The following is a 15402-nucleotide window of genomic DNA, read 5'->3' as shown; positions in this document are numbered from 1 at the left end:
TGTTTCAGATCATCTACCAGTTGTTTGTAAGGCATTAGCTTTTCATCTTTTGTTTGATAATCATCAGTTGCTTGACGGATGACAAGTTGAGAATCGCCAAAAACACGAAGTTCCTGGATCTTCCACTGAACTGCAATTCTTAACCCAGTTGTTAATGCCTCGTATTCCGCTATATTGTTGGTGCAAGGAAATGATAAGCGGTATGACTTTGGTATAGAATCGCCTTGGGGAGTTATAAAGAGTATACCCGCTCCTGCCCCGTGCTGTGTGTATGAGCCATCGAAGTATAGTTGCCATGGCTTTGCAGGTGATATTGTTAGAATGGACTCATCTGGAAATTCTGACTGTAGAGGAACATCATCTATCATGGGAGCATCTGCCAGTTGATCGGCAATGGCTTGTCCTTTTATGGCTTTTCTGTCCACGTATTCAATGTCGAATTCACTCAAAATCATTACCCACTTGGCCAGTCGCCCAGTAAGTGTAGCTTTGTTGAGTAGATATCTTAGTGGATCAATTCTGGCAATCAACTTGGTTTTGTGAGTAAGCATATAATGTCGTAATTTTTGTGAAGCGAAGACCACAGCGAGACATGCACGCTCAATTGGTGTGTAGTTCAGCTCATATCCCACCAATGTGCGACTGATATAGTAGACTGCTTTTTCCTTGCCGTCAGGTATTTGCTGTGCTAGTAGTGCCCCCAGTGCTGTTGGAGTAGCTGATATGTAAAGTAGCAATGGTTGATTCGGAATTGGTGGCATCAAAACTGGCGGGTTCAAAAGATAGTCTTTAAGTGCCTGAAAAGCCTGTTGACAGTTCTCGTCCCATTTGAACTTAATGTTTTTGTGTAGCAGGTGCTGGAAAGGATTACACTTATCTGCAAGTTGTGCTATGAATCTTCGTATGGACTGGAGTCTCCCTTGTAAAGACCGAAGTTGACTGATATTCTTGGGTGGCGGCATGTCCAAGATAGCCTTGACTTTTGCTGGATCCGCTTCTATTCCTCTTTTAGACACAATGAATCCTAGGAGCTTCCCGGAGGTTACTCCAAAGACACATTTCTTTGGGTTTAATCTTACCTTGTATTTTTCCAGCCTATCAAAAGCAACTGAAAGTATGTCCAAGTGTGTATTTCTGTCTATTGATTTAACCAAAAGGTCGTCGACATAATCTTCCACCTTTACATGCATGAGATCATGGAAGATAGTAGTCATGGCTCGTTGATACGTGGCACCTGCATTTTTCAGCCCAAAGGGCATGACATTCCAGCAGAAGGTTCCCCATGGACAAGTGAATGATGTTTTATGTTGATCTTCAGGTGCAATCCTGATCTGATTATATCCAGAGAATCCGTCCATTAAAGATAACATCTCATGGCCTGCTGTGAGGTCAACAATTAAATCAATGTTTGGTAATGGGAAATCGTCCTTCGGGCAAGCCTTGTTGATATCCCTGAAGTCTGTACATATTCGGATGCTGCGATCTGGTTTGCTAACAGGTACTAAGTTGGAAATCTATTCAGGATAATCAATTGGGCGTATGAATCCGACATCTAGTAATTTCTCCAGCTCTGCCTTGACTAGCAATGCCACCTGTGGATGCATTTTTCTCAATTTCTGTTTTACTGGTTTTGCCCCCGGTTTGACTGTTAAATGATGCATTACTAAGTCGGGGTCTAGTCCAGGCATATCAGCATAAGACCATGCGAAGTTGACTTGTCGTTCCTTAAAGAAGCTTATGAATTTTGCTCTCTCGGCCTCTGTCAATGATTGAGCTAAAAATATGTTGTGTGGAACCTCTGCTGTACCAATGTTTGTCTTTATAGTCTCCTCTACCAACATGGATGATTTTTCCTCGTATGATGCTGGGAGAATGTCAAGCCTTCCATCTTCGGGCGCCTCAGAGAGGTTTTCACCCTCAGATACGTCCTTTCTTTTTACTTTTTTAGAGTCAGAGAGCGCCACAGTGTGGTTTTCGCCATAAGACCCTTGTTTTGTCTTTATTTTCACATTTTTGCGACTAGAAGGCCCGACACCCTCACCAAAGTATGCCATGTTATTTAGCTCTATGGCGTATCCTGCTTTATGGTCTCCAAGAGGAAGATCATCGCGAATGCCAAGATAATCAACAATAGCTTCGTCATTTTGAAATGTATCAATCTGTGGTGGTCCATCCTGATCCCAGTCAATGAGTTGGGGGTGAACGAGGGGAAGGTCTTTAGTGTTTTTAGAGTCCGCAAGGCTAATAGTGAAGATGTGGTTATATTCAGGTATGTCAAGGTAGTCATCGAGGTCGTCAATGGCACTCTCCTCATCAGTTTCGATCGTGAGTGAGTCCAAATTATCATCACTAGTAGCACCCTCAGGGACAGGTGTCCTCATCCTATGTGATCCTGACCTAGGGCCCTGAAACGAAGCTTGTGCGGGATCCTTATGGGTCGGTTCTTGACCAACTCTGAATTTCTTGTAAAACTCCTCCTCCTCTGTAGGTTCATCTGGCTCTCTAAATGTCTCATTAAGTTCATAATCGCTGGAGGATTTGTCTGAACCCCATTCCCACTCATTGGAGTCTGTGGAATAATTATCCTCTTATTGAACTTCAGCCACTTTGACTCGCCATATCTGTTTTGTTCTCTTGTGTTGAATCTTGGGATTTAGAAAACCAAGCCCCTTAGAGCGTTCCCTTCTTGTAGTTAGCTCAGGTTGTAGAGGCTCCATGACACCTTCTTTGCGTAGTCCTAGAGGACTTTTTCCATCATACCCGAATCTCTGCAGAATTTTGAAACCTTTACCATAGTTTTCACAGGGTATTATAATTTGATCATGTGTATCATCTTCAGCGTCCTTATATAGCATTTTATATAAACTTTCTTCCTCTAGTTCGCCCCATTTTTGAAAGACGGTAGGATCCCATTTGAGGAGCATGATGGAGATTTGCTTATTAGGATGTGGTCTCCCATATTCCTTGGGGGAGTTCATGACTTGTCGTAAGAACATGGTTTGATTCAGAGTGTATTCTCCCATGCCTTTGTCTTGAAACTTGGCTCTAAGTTCACCTTGTTTGGATGTCGAGGGCTTTAATGACTCAGGATCAATATATGCTGAAGAAGGAGTAGCCTCACGATTGTTGGGAATGATAATCTCAGTATGTGATCTCAAGTTATTGCAATATATGAATGGATTTGGATCACCATTGACCGTTACCTCGACTCCATTATGAGGAAATTTTATACACTGATGGTATGTTGATGGGACCGCTCTCATTTCATGAATCCATGGACGTCCTAGCAATATGTTATACGTGAGGTCTAGATCCAGGACTTGACAAATCACATCCTTTGTGACTGGCCCTATTCTTAGTGGTAAGATGACTGTGCCCTTGGACGAACGCTCTTCATCATCATAAGCCTTAATAGTGATTTGGTTTGTAGCATTCACAGCTTTGTCAGAATATCCCAATTGTCTGATGGTGCTCAATGTACAAATATTAAGACCTGCTCCTCCATCTATCAGGACTCGTTTTATTCGGTGTTTATGTATGAAGGCTTCAATATGTAGAGGTGCATTGTGAGGCTGACTTATGGAGGCGTCATCGGCTTCTGTGAATGTGAGGGAGTGTGGAACGGATAGGTATCCCACCATGGCTTGAAACTGATCCACGTTTAGATCCGTAGGGACAGCAGTATCTCTCAAGGTTTTGTCAAGGACAGCTTTATGTGCAGGAGATATACGTAAGAGCTCAAGAATAGAGATGAGTGCGGGTGTTTTCCCTAATTGCTCTACAAGATCGTACTCAGGCTTAGTTGACGGAAGATTGGTATTCTTAGAAGAGGTTCCTGGCAATGTGATCTTACCTCGACGGGTTGTAACATGACATTCAGAGGTAGCTTCGGATGAAGATCCCACACCTTTTAGGACAATTTTAGGTCGCTGAGGAGGATTCTCAGGATTTTTATTTTTGATAGTAATGGTAGAAATATGATTGTCCATTGAGATGTGATTAATAGTGGAATCATAATTGTAAGATGTTCTGGTGTAATTGGCTTGATCATCTGTGACTTTGCCTTTTCCCTTGTCATGTTTTGGGAATGGTTCCTTAAACACCTCATGCTCTTGGTTAGATGAATGTCCCTCAATCTCAATATCTCCTCTGTCAATGAGATCTTGCACAATGTTTTTCAATCGATGGCAATTACTTGTCTTGTGACCCTTGCTTTTATGAAATTCACAATATTCATCATCATTCCACCAATTCGGTTTTACCTTTGGTTCATATGGAGGAAAATCTGGGACCGTGATCACTTTGTTTGCTACAAGCTTTTTGAATACTGATTCAAGTGGTTCTCCCAATGGAGTGTACTTCCTTCGTGGTTTAGCAGCCGTTTGATTGTTCACTTGATTGTTGGTAGAATTTGATCCAGAAAAGATGAACTTTGGTCTCACTGTGTTGGCATCAACAACACCATCATTAACGGTGTTCTTGTTCTTGTTCCAAAACTTTGGTTTGTCCTTTCCCTTAAAGTCCTCTTTGTTTTCTTTGAATAGTTTGATAACTCCTTGTTCAATCAAGACCTTTTCTGTTGCTAGGCCCTTTTCAATGACATCCTTAAATGTAGACAAACAAGCTTTTCTGAGATCATAACCAATAGCCTTGTTAACATTTTGTGTGAACATTTCCACCATTTGTTTTTGCGGGATTTCACAAGAGCATCTGCTAGCTAAGTTTCTCCATCTTTGTAAAAATGACGCAAAAGATTCTCCTTCTTTTTGTTTCGTATTGCACAAGGTAGTAACTGAGACATCTGTTTCAATGTTGTAAGAGAAATGTTGAATGAATGCCTCTGCTAAGTCACCCCATGACTTAATACCAGGAGGTAATTGAGAAAACCATTCCATCGCTTGATCTCCTAAGCTCTGTGGGAACAACCTCATTAAGTATGTTTCTTCTGCTGCTACCTCAATGCAAGCTGTGAAGAATTGTCTTATGTGTGCCTTGGGGTCTCCTCTCCCTCTATATTTGTCAAATTTCGGTGTTGCAAAGTGCGGAGGAAACGGAGGCATTGGAATGCTCTTATCAAAGGGATAAGGGCATATATCTCTCATAGTATATGTGGGTTTTGATGTGCCCATGTCTTCCACTTTCTTTTGTAGATCTCTAATTTGTTGCTCCAAATTATTTTTGGGAGGAGATGGATTTCTTGTAGCATATCCCATGTTTGAAACACCCATTTGAAGAGGAGCTTGTTGCATGTATGGATGATACTGATCGTAGACATGTCCATATGGAGGTCGATATTGCTGTGACATGTATGGAGCACTTGGCATAATTTCTTGTTGAGGGATCCCATATCTGTTTTGTGTATATAAACCATATTCAATGGGCCTTTCATTTTCCATTGTGTTGCCCCCAATTTTGGCATGAGGTCTTCTTGTGTCAAAATTTTGAGGAAGTCCTTGAGTATCCATTTGTCTTGGTTGACCCATATCTTGAGTATGTGTTTGAACATAAGGCCTCCATGATGGTCTTTGAGTGTAAGTATCGTGCATTTGAGCTTGTGTATGTGGGATTGCTGGTTTCTGAAGCAAAACTGATGGTGACTCCGGCATCATATTATTGGGTCCTCCACTATTTGGTTGAGTTTGTTGTGAAGATCTACTTTCCATAAGTTGAGATAAGTCAAAATCATGTGGTATCTTAGCTCCACTTTGTGCCATCATGTTTAGAAAGTATTGACGATCTCTCCTCATTATCTCTTCAACCAATCTATTGAATTGAGGATCCATTATAGATTCTTGTATGTCTGCTGATAGTATTGAAGAATTGTCCACATTATCATTGTGTGTAGCGTTGTGTATAGCGTTTGCGCTTTCCATATTTGGATTGTGTCTATAAACATTCATGTCTGGTAATGTAGTGTGCTCAGGATTGTAGAAGACATCATTGTCATACTCATAAGAACTCATGTTTACGGGCCCTTGAGCTTCTTTAGCTTTTCTCCTAGATTTTTGAAGACGGGTTTCAACCATGAACTAGGTGTTAGACCAATATGTGAGAGACTTAGACGAAAATGACAAGAGTATGTAAGACCAAGAGTTGTATGGAGTGTAAATGAATCTGAAGTTTACTTGCAATGTCCAAAGTGTAAGACCAAGTAGGTATGTTGTAGAGTAGGTGTGACTTCCAAAGAGAGGATAGTTTCTCTTGATGAGGTAAACTGACCTTGACTCTAAGTAAGACCAAATGAGACCCAAAGGTAAGAAACCTTGATGAGGGACCACTTAGCAAAGTGTTGTAGTATGTAGTGTGTTGACAAAGTATAGTGAGGACAAGCAAGTGACCTTTTGACTCAAGTTTAGACAAGTATGAATGTAAAATGAGGTATGAAGCAATGATGGACTGTGTAAGACCTTAGAACAGGCTGAATACTAGATGAAACCTGAAGAGATAACCTAGGAAGCTCAAGTGTGCCGAAACTGATTTCTTTGTTTGCTTGACTGTTAAACTTTTTTCAAATCCTGACACAGACGCCTCTGTATACTTCACAGACGTGGTTTGAAGACACAGACGCTATTCTGTTTGACACAAACATGATTCTGAGATTTCCTGTTGATGTTTGCTAAGACTGTAACAGTTTTTTGCAATTGTGGACATAGACGCGCCTGTATACTTCACAGACGCGATTTCCATACACAGACGTGTCTCTGTTCGACACAGACGCTAGTAAAAACACAGACGCTATTCTGTACTTCACAGACGCGTTTATCAGACACAGACGCGGTTTTAACAGACACAGACGCGTTTCTGTAACCTTAGTGCAATCTTTCCTATCTGTGAATTTGTTTTGCTGTGACCAAATCTGATTTTTCGACTGTTTTTCGTGACAAGAGGACACAGTGTTGATGACCCAATGTTTGCAGACTGTTTAGACTCCAAAAAGTGTGTTGTTTGATGTAAAAAGTTTTTGCATACACTTGAAGACACAAAAGACACAATGTTTTGCTGTTTTGTCTTGATTGTTTGAATGTTTATCATAAGTCAAGCACAATTCTTATGGCTGGCCAGGACAATAATTGTTGATCCCACATGGGGTTTTACCCCCGAGGCTACGCTATTCAGAGCGGATACTTAGATGCTTGACCTCACTGGCTCCACCCTCGGCACTCACTTCTCGGGTCAGCCAAGCATCAGTCCCCATGAAAACTCCCCATGGCGAACTTTGTATCTCTACTAAGAACCGTATGTGTGTGGGCCGCTACCAGAGGTCCGACCTCCTGCCTCAACAACTAGAAGGATTTGGGCATCTAAAACAATGAGGTACTAGTAAGGGCATCCGCTCGTGTGGCCATACATGCGGCACTTTCAGCTCTGTAAATACAGAAGGCTCCCAGCCGGTAGGGGTTACGCCCTACAAATGATCAAATAAATTTGATCAAACGGGTTTATGGGGAGACATAGTGTCGGTATGAACTAATCAGCACACGTTATTCATAGTTTTCACCATGAATACATTTGATTATAGTGGCTTGGAAGAAGATGGCTTTTCTTTTGCTACCACTTGGGTCGTTCTCTTCTCACTAGTAGTCATAATGACCACACGGGAAGACCGGCCCTCTAAAGAATAAACAAAAAGAGCCTATTGCTCAAGACACAAAAGACAATGGTTCAATTTTAGTGCACCAATTGAAGTGTTTGCTAAGCTATGAAGACAAGGCACACAAATAAAATTACAAAACCCTAGCTAAGGCCCTGCAACAAAATTGTTAGTAGTTTGGGTTGTTTCAAATGATAACCCCTTCCTGCAAGCACACAAGTTAGGTAAATTTTAGAAAACCCAAAAAAGACTTTGTGAAAAGGGGCCTTCAACAAAAACGTATTTGCCTCCAAAGCAAGCTGCACAAACCAGGTTAGCTAGATCTGCAAAGGTTAGCCAAAAATAAACCAGATCTGAAACCCTAAGTACAAAATCCGAAAAGCCGAATCGAAAAACTTGAAATTTTTTTTGCAAAATAGAATGCACAGACGCTGTTATACCAGACACAGATGCGTCTGTCCGACACAGACGCGGTTCTGTGATTCTCAGACGTGATTTCAGAACACAGACGCCTTTTTATTCTGCAGACGCGATCAGATGGCTCACAGACGCGATTCGGGATCACAGACGCGATTAGGGATCACAGACGCGACTTTCGGAAACCTGCAAAAATAGAAAATGACAGAAACACAGACGCGATAAAAGATATCACAGACGCCTCTGAAATACAAAAACGCGATCCGAACACTCGCAGACGCGGAAAAAACCTAAAATGTCGTCGAAATCGTCCGATCTGCAACTTCAAAAATGCAAAATCTGCAACAAAAATGTTAAATGCAAAGGGACAAGAGTCCCACCGGGCGTGCCAAAATGTATATGGTGAAAATGGATAGCAATAAACAACAATATTGAAAGACTAAAATGGATTCAACCACCAAACCCTAGCCTAACAATGAACAAAGATCCACCATAACATATGAAGATAACCTAAGACAATGCAAATATAACTCAAAAATCACAAAGATTATACCATCACATGTCCACTAGGGTTTTGATCTCCATTCTTCCTATCTCCATTGATCTTGTTTGATATGTTTGCTCTCAGATTTTTATGTGCACAAGAGCTCAATAAAGAACGGAATGTGGTTGCAAGTAGAATTGTAATGTAGCTAAGTCCTCCAAAATTAGTCATTAGGGTTTGGTAATGAAGAAAGCATCTCCTTAAATAGAAGACACAATAGAAAATGGAGGGTTAAGATTGAGAGGTGTAAAAAGAGAGGTCGGCTAGGATTAGAGGGTAGGTATAAGAAATACCAAAATAATGAAAGAGGTAGGTAGTGTAGGAAATAAGAGATGAATGACATGTGTCATGCGTAGAAAAGGTTAATGAATTAATTAAATAAATAAAGATTTATTTAATTAATAGAAGAAGTAGGGCAATTAAATAAATAAAATATTTATTTAATATAGGAAAGGGATAATTTAAATAAATAAATGTATTTATTTAAATGAGAAATAAGGCTAGAAGAGGATAAATGAATTAATTAAATAAATAAAAATTTATTTAATTAATAGAAGAATTAGGCTTAGATAATTAAATAAATAAAATATTTATTTAATTAGACATGACAATTTTGGGTGTCTACAGGACCCATTTTGGGGCCACACAAAGTGGGAGGACAAGGGCACCACGACCCTATCCTAAGGAGGACGAAACTGCCACACCCTAGTCTTGCCCATTTTTTGGGGCCTAAAACAGGATCTAAATAAGTTATATTAAAGTGTGGAAATGAAGCCAACTTCCATGGTGGAGGCATAGATGGGTCCCGATCAAGCGCGGGGGATGATATTGCCAAGGTATGGGGCCTAAAATTTGATCATAATTTCAAGGGGTGCAATTTTATGACACTACATTTAGCCCCCACTTTAGCGAGAGTATGGCTTATGCCAATGCTGCTGGTAAAGTAGAAGAAAGAGAAAGAGATGAAGATGAGAGATGTAGAGAAATACCACAAGGAGTATAAGACATCACTAATCTTGAGGAACAAAGCTCCCAAACTCAGGATCTTAACTCACTCAAACATATGCAAGAGCACACAAAACAAAAAGAACAAGACAAACAAAACAAGATAAAGTACAAGAGACAAAACCAAAAACAAAACACAAGACGACAAATCAACTAGCTAAAGAGACCTCGATACTCAAATGTCTCAAAAAACTAATTGAAACATAAAGACAAATGCCATCACATAAACACCAATAATCACATAAAAGGGCAAATATGACATCGTCTATGAACCATCAATAGTAAAACTATGAGTTCATGAGAGGAAGGAAAGAGAGAGAAAATGAATACACACTTTGGTGATCCATGAGAAGAAAGGAAAACAAAAGGAACCATGGACATCTCGCCCCTAGAACTAGGTGATCCATGGAGAGAAAAAGGACATGGAAAACTAGCCCCTAGATTCTATCTAGGTGATCCATGTAAGGGAGAAGAGTGAGAACACCGTTAGTTCCACTCAACCTCAAGCATGTGTTTGCAAGTGAGGATCGAAGCACCTCATAGGAGTCTGTGCCCGAGAATGATACAACTTGTATAAGATGTATAGTACAAATGTCAAGAAAGTTGCGACATCTCACTCTAAGAGGCTACCCTTTGGTTCCAAGAATGACCCACTATATAAGAGAAAAGTAGCAACATCTTGCTCTAAGAGGCTACCCTCTAGTTCTGAGAATGACCCATTGTATAAGAAAAAAGTGGCAAAATTTATCTCTAAGAGGATTCCCTTTGGTTCTGAGAATGACCCACTGTATAAGAGAAAAGTGGTGATATCTCGTTCTGAGAATGACCCACTGTATAAGGGAAAAGTGGTGACATCTCGTTCTGAGAATGACCCACTGTATAAGAGAAAAGTGGCGACATCTCGTTGTGAGAATGACCCACTGTATAAAGGAAAAGTGGCAACATCTCATTCTGAGAATGACCCACTGTATAAGCGATACAATTTGTCAGATAAATATAATAAAATAGGAGCAATGTGGGTGCCCCCCCTTAAGATGTCAACATAGTTTAATGTTGATATCTTAAGGAAATTAGAACAAGGATACCTACGTTCAACACAAAGAAGATATCCAATATGCAACAATGTCATAGATCCGAGCAAGAGAGGGAATACTCTTCAAGCAAGGATAAGATAGTTGAAAAGAGATATCTTGTTGTAAGTGTAAAGGAGATCCTTGGAGAGGAAGAGATATTTTTTCAAAAGACATCTACCCCCAAGAGGAGTTGTTTTAGACAAATATAACATCTTATAGAATAAAGAAAAGCAGAGAGCAAGAATTCAATCCTTCCTCCTCTTTGTAAGTGAAAGGGATTCTTGATGAAGGATGACTCACTTTTATCCCAATGGGGATCGGTAAATTTATTATAGATGTACATTACCAAGTGTAAAAGACGTTATAGTCAACGACTTACACCCCTTGTATAAGAGAGAACCCTTGGGTAAACAACAACAACTTCACACAAGGAATGACATCAAATAATTAAACGCATACCATCTACAAAATAGGAAAGGGTGGATCCTTAGAGAAAAGGAGAGGGGGAGAGATCATTGCCCCCCAAGTGTAGGACAATGAGTAGAATTACACAACTTCTAGAGAGAGATTACTCATAAGAGACATATCGGTTCAAGCAAGGAATACATCCTAACCAAGGAAAAAACATGTGCTCGCATGAAGGATAAATCCATTCAAGAAAGGACATCAAGTTATGAATAACACAATAGAAGAGGTAATTTGCAAAGAGAGGGAAAGAAGAAGGTTCCCACAAGTTCTCTGAGGAGAGATTGTTCATAATAGACATACCATTTCAAGCAAGGAGAATGTCCCACTCACGTAATAGACATGCACTCGCATGAAAGAAAACTCCATGCAAGAAAGGACATCAAGTTTGTGAATAATGTACTCCATAAAGAAAATAATGAAACCTTAGAAAGAGGAAAAGGAATATTCTTTCCCCCAAAGCATAGATTGAAGAAAATTGAAATGTTGAAAGTGGAGATTGTTTTTTTATTTTAGAGGGATCAAAATTCAACAAAATCAACCAATTTTCTGGTTTTAAGAAATTAAATATAGTAATAATAGTCTCCCAAAATTTTAGGAAAAAAGCCAGGGACCAGGTTGAAAGTGCACCCGGTTCTCCACACTTTTTCGGAAATTTTCAGGGATCAAAATTTGACAAAATTGGCCAATTTTATGGATTTAAGGAAATGAATACAGTCATAACAGTCTCCTAAAATTTTGGGAAAAAAGCCAAGGACCAGGTTGAAAGTGCACCCGGTCCTCCCAACTTTTCGAAAAAATTTCAAGGATCAAAATTCGACAAAATCAGCCAATTTCCTAGATTTAAGCAAATGAATATAGTCATAATAGTCTCCAAAAATTTTGGGAAAAAAGTCAGGGACCAGGTGGAAAGTGCACTCGGTCCTCCCAACTTTTTCAAAAAATTTCACGAATGAAAGCTATGATGATTTGGGAGCTAACCCCAAAACATTGATTGATTTTATGATCTCTAGATAGGTGAAATTAAGGTTTGAATGTCGAAATAGGACCCTATTAGGGTTTTGAAAAAGATAAGAAATTGAATAGAAATTTTGAAAAAGGTCAAATCTAATGAATAGGGCCATTTTAAATAATATTTAGAAAACTGACATTGGTTGAGATCGATTGAAATTTTCACAAAATCCAATTAAATTTAAAAATTAGGGTTTTAGGACCTAACCATTGAATTTTGGGAAAAGGAGGGAAATTGAAAATTTGAATTTTAGGTAAGGAGACAAGTTTGAAAACAATCACCAGTCTGAAAATTAAACATAAATCTAATTTTTGCATAAGTTCAAGTTGATGTTTGAAAATTAGGGTTTAGACAATTAACCACTTAATTTTGTAAATTTGATTTGCAAATTGAACAAGACAATGAAATAATTTGTAATTTTTAGATCTAAGACAATAAAGAGCAATTTTTGTAAAATACAAGCATGTAAGACGTCGGTTTCACCAAAATGTAAAGTGGAAAATTGAACCCTAGTGATTCCCCACCTACGAGAGAGAAAGGAAATCACTAGGATGATTTTCACTTGGGAGACACTTTACATTAAAAAGAAGGGTTGAATTCACTAGATCCAAACTATAGAGTGAATAAGGATCTGAATACTAAGTGAATTGCAAGGGTGCAATGCAATTTACCCTCTTTTGTAAGTAGAAGAGTTGACTTGTTGACTATGCAGAAAATGAAGACAAAATGGGAGAAATAAGGAGCTACCAATTTGGGATTGCGTTGTAACTTTGGATATGAGGTATTTAGATTGATACAAACTTGCCTTGCAAATTTGGAGAAAATTCAGCGGGACTGGGTTGAAGTTGCACATGGTCCTCAAAAAAATCCACGAGTCAAAAAGGTTTTTTTTGTCTCTATAAATGAAGGCTAAATCTGTAATTACAGTTGTGCACTTGCAACTTACACACAAGAAAGGAGGGAAGAAGGGTTGTAGATAGGGGTTTGCCTTAGTCAAACCTCGGTTGAGGAATCAACCTTGAAAGAAAGTAGTTGTAAATGCTTAAATATAAATAATGGAAATGTATACCTTGTATATCTGGAATTTGTTGATGATAGTTGCTTTGCTTCTTGAATGTAATCATAAGTGTTGCATGAAATAGCATGTAACATGAAAAAACCCTAACACAAACACATGTTTGCAAATGAATGTTGTAATGTTGGTCCAATGGATGAATGAAGAAGATACATGAAGAAGAAGACTTGATGGATGTTTGAAGACTTGAACACTTAATGACGATAATCAAGGCCTCCTCCTGAATTTTGCTTAAATTCTCTTATTTTTTCTTATGAAAATGAGAGGACTAAATCCCTTTTTATACTTGGCTAGGATGATAATTTTCATCTCGTCGAAGGCCAACATAGGGGAGATTGAGTCCTGAAGAGAAAATTAGGGTCAAGGGTCAGATGCACCCATTTCGAGGCCACACAAAGAGGGAGGACAAGGGTGCCACACTCCTGTCCTAAGGAGGACTAGGTCTCCATTCCCCTATTCTAAGGAGGACCAAGGTGCCACGCCCTGGTTCTGCCTATTTTTGGGGCCTGAAATAGGGTCTAAACAAGTTATAAAGTTTGGAAATGAGGCCCAGTTCCATGGTGGAGGCATAGATGGGTCACGATAAATCATGGGAGATGATATCGCCAAAGTAAGGGGCCTAAAACAGAGTCAAAATTGCAAGGGGTGCAATTTTATGATGCTACAAATAGAAGTCAACTTTGTAGCAATAGAGAAAATTTCACCAAAATCAAATCCATCTCTTTGGGAGTATCCCTTGGCCACCAGTCTAGCCTTGTACTATTCTAACCAACCATCTAATCCAAACTTCTCATTAAACACCCACTTGCACCCAATGGGCTTTCTCCCTTTGGGAAAATTAAAAAGATCCTAGGTGTCACAATTGTCCAAAGTCATCATCTCCTCCTATATGGCCTACATCCAAGACTCACTTTCCACTAAAGAGAGAGCCTCCTTGAAATATCTAGGTTCATTGTTAGTACTCACCAAAAAAAATACACAACAAAAAGCTTGAGGGTTGTGCCCATAAATTGTATTTTGTTGTCTTGTGGATCTTCTTAAGGTAGGAGTAATGGGCTCAAGCTATTCATTTTCCTCTGTGTTCTTATCTTGCACATCATCTGAACTCTTTGATCCTTCTTCTTCTTCTCCATTCTCAAATGCATCTAACTATTATTCAACATGTGTATCTTACTACTTCTTGATCTTTTTTTTGAACTATACTATCTTTGTCTTCTACTTTGATTTTTTATTCACCCGAGTAAGCTCTGACCTCCTTGAAAATGAACTCTTTAAAAAGAATCATTTTTGGGGGTTAGAGGATTCTAAAGCTTATAATCTTTTACATTCTCATTGTAACCATTGAGGATACATTTCGATGATTTTAGATCCAATTTAGATAATTTCTCTCAAGACATATGAAGAACAGACTCACAACCAAAGACCCTTAATAGTGCAACTCAAGGATTTCTACCTATCTGCACTTCATAAGGAGTTATGTTAATAAGATTTGAATAAGGAAATATATTAATCAAATAAAAATTGGTACCAACAGCTTCTATCCAAAAGCATCTATCAAACTTGACACTAATTAACATGCTCTTTTCTCTTTCTATTATGGTTTGGTTAATTCTTTCTACTACCCGATTTCATTGGGGAGTGTACTTAGGAGTAGTCTACTATCAAACAATACATGCATTCTTACAAAACTCATCAAATTCCTTAGAATAATATTCACCCCCATTGTCAGTCCTCAACACTTTTATCTTATAATATGATTCATTTTCCACTAAGGCATTAAATTCCTTAAACTCAATGAAAACATTATATTTAGAATGAATAAAATAAATCCAAGTCTATCTCAAGAAATCATCAATGTTGAGGAAACATGATAGAAATATTTACTCTAAGAAACAACATTCACTAGACCATGCACATTCGAATGAATAATCTCTAATAATCTCTTTTCCTTATAGATTCCTTTAAGAAATCATGGTCTATTCTATTTACCAAACACATAATATTCACATTAATCATTTTTGATAGAAAAATAATCAGAAAGACCATCAACCTATTTTTTATTTAGAATCATCCTAAGACCTTTTTCAGCAATGTTACCTAATCTCTAGTGCCACATCATACATGAATTTTCATTGCTAGTTACATCGGGAGAGTTACAAAAAGTAAAAGCATTAAGCCTAAACAAAGTCTCTATCTGATATCCTTTAGCTATCACTAAAC

This window comes from Cryptomeria japonica, chromosome 10 (assembly GCF_030272615.1).
Source record: "Cryptomeria japonica chromosome 10, Sugi_1.0, whole genome shotgun sequence".
Classification (NCBI taxonomy): domain Eukaryota; kingdom Viridiplantae; phylum Streptophyta; class Pinopsida; order Cupressales; family Cupressaceae; genus Cryptomeria; species Cryptomeria japonica.
This window is presented reverse-complemented; position numbering follows the sequence as displayed.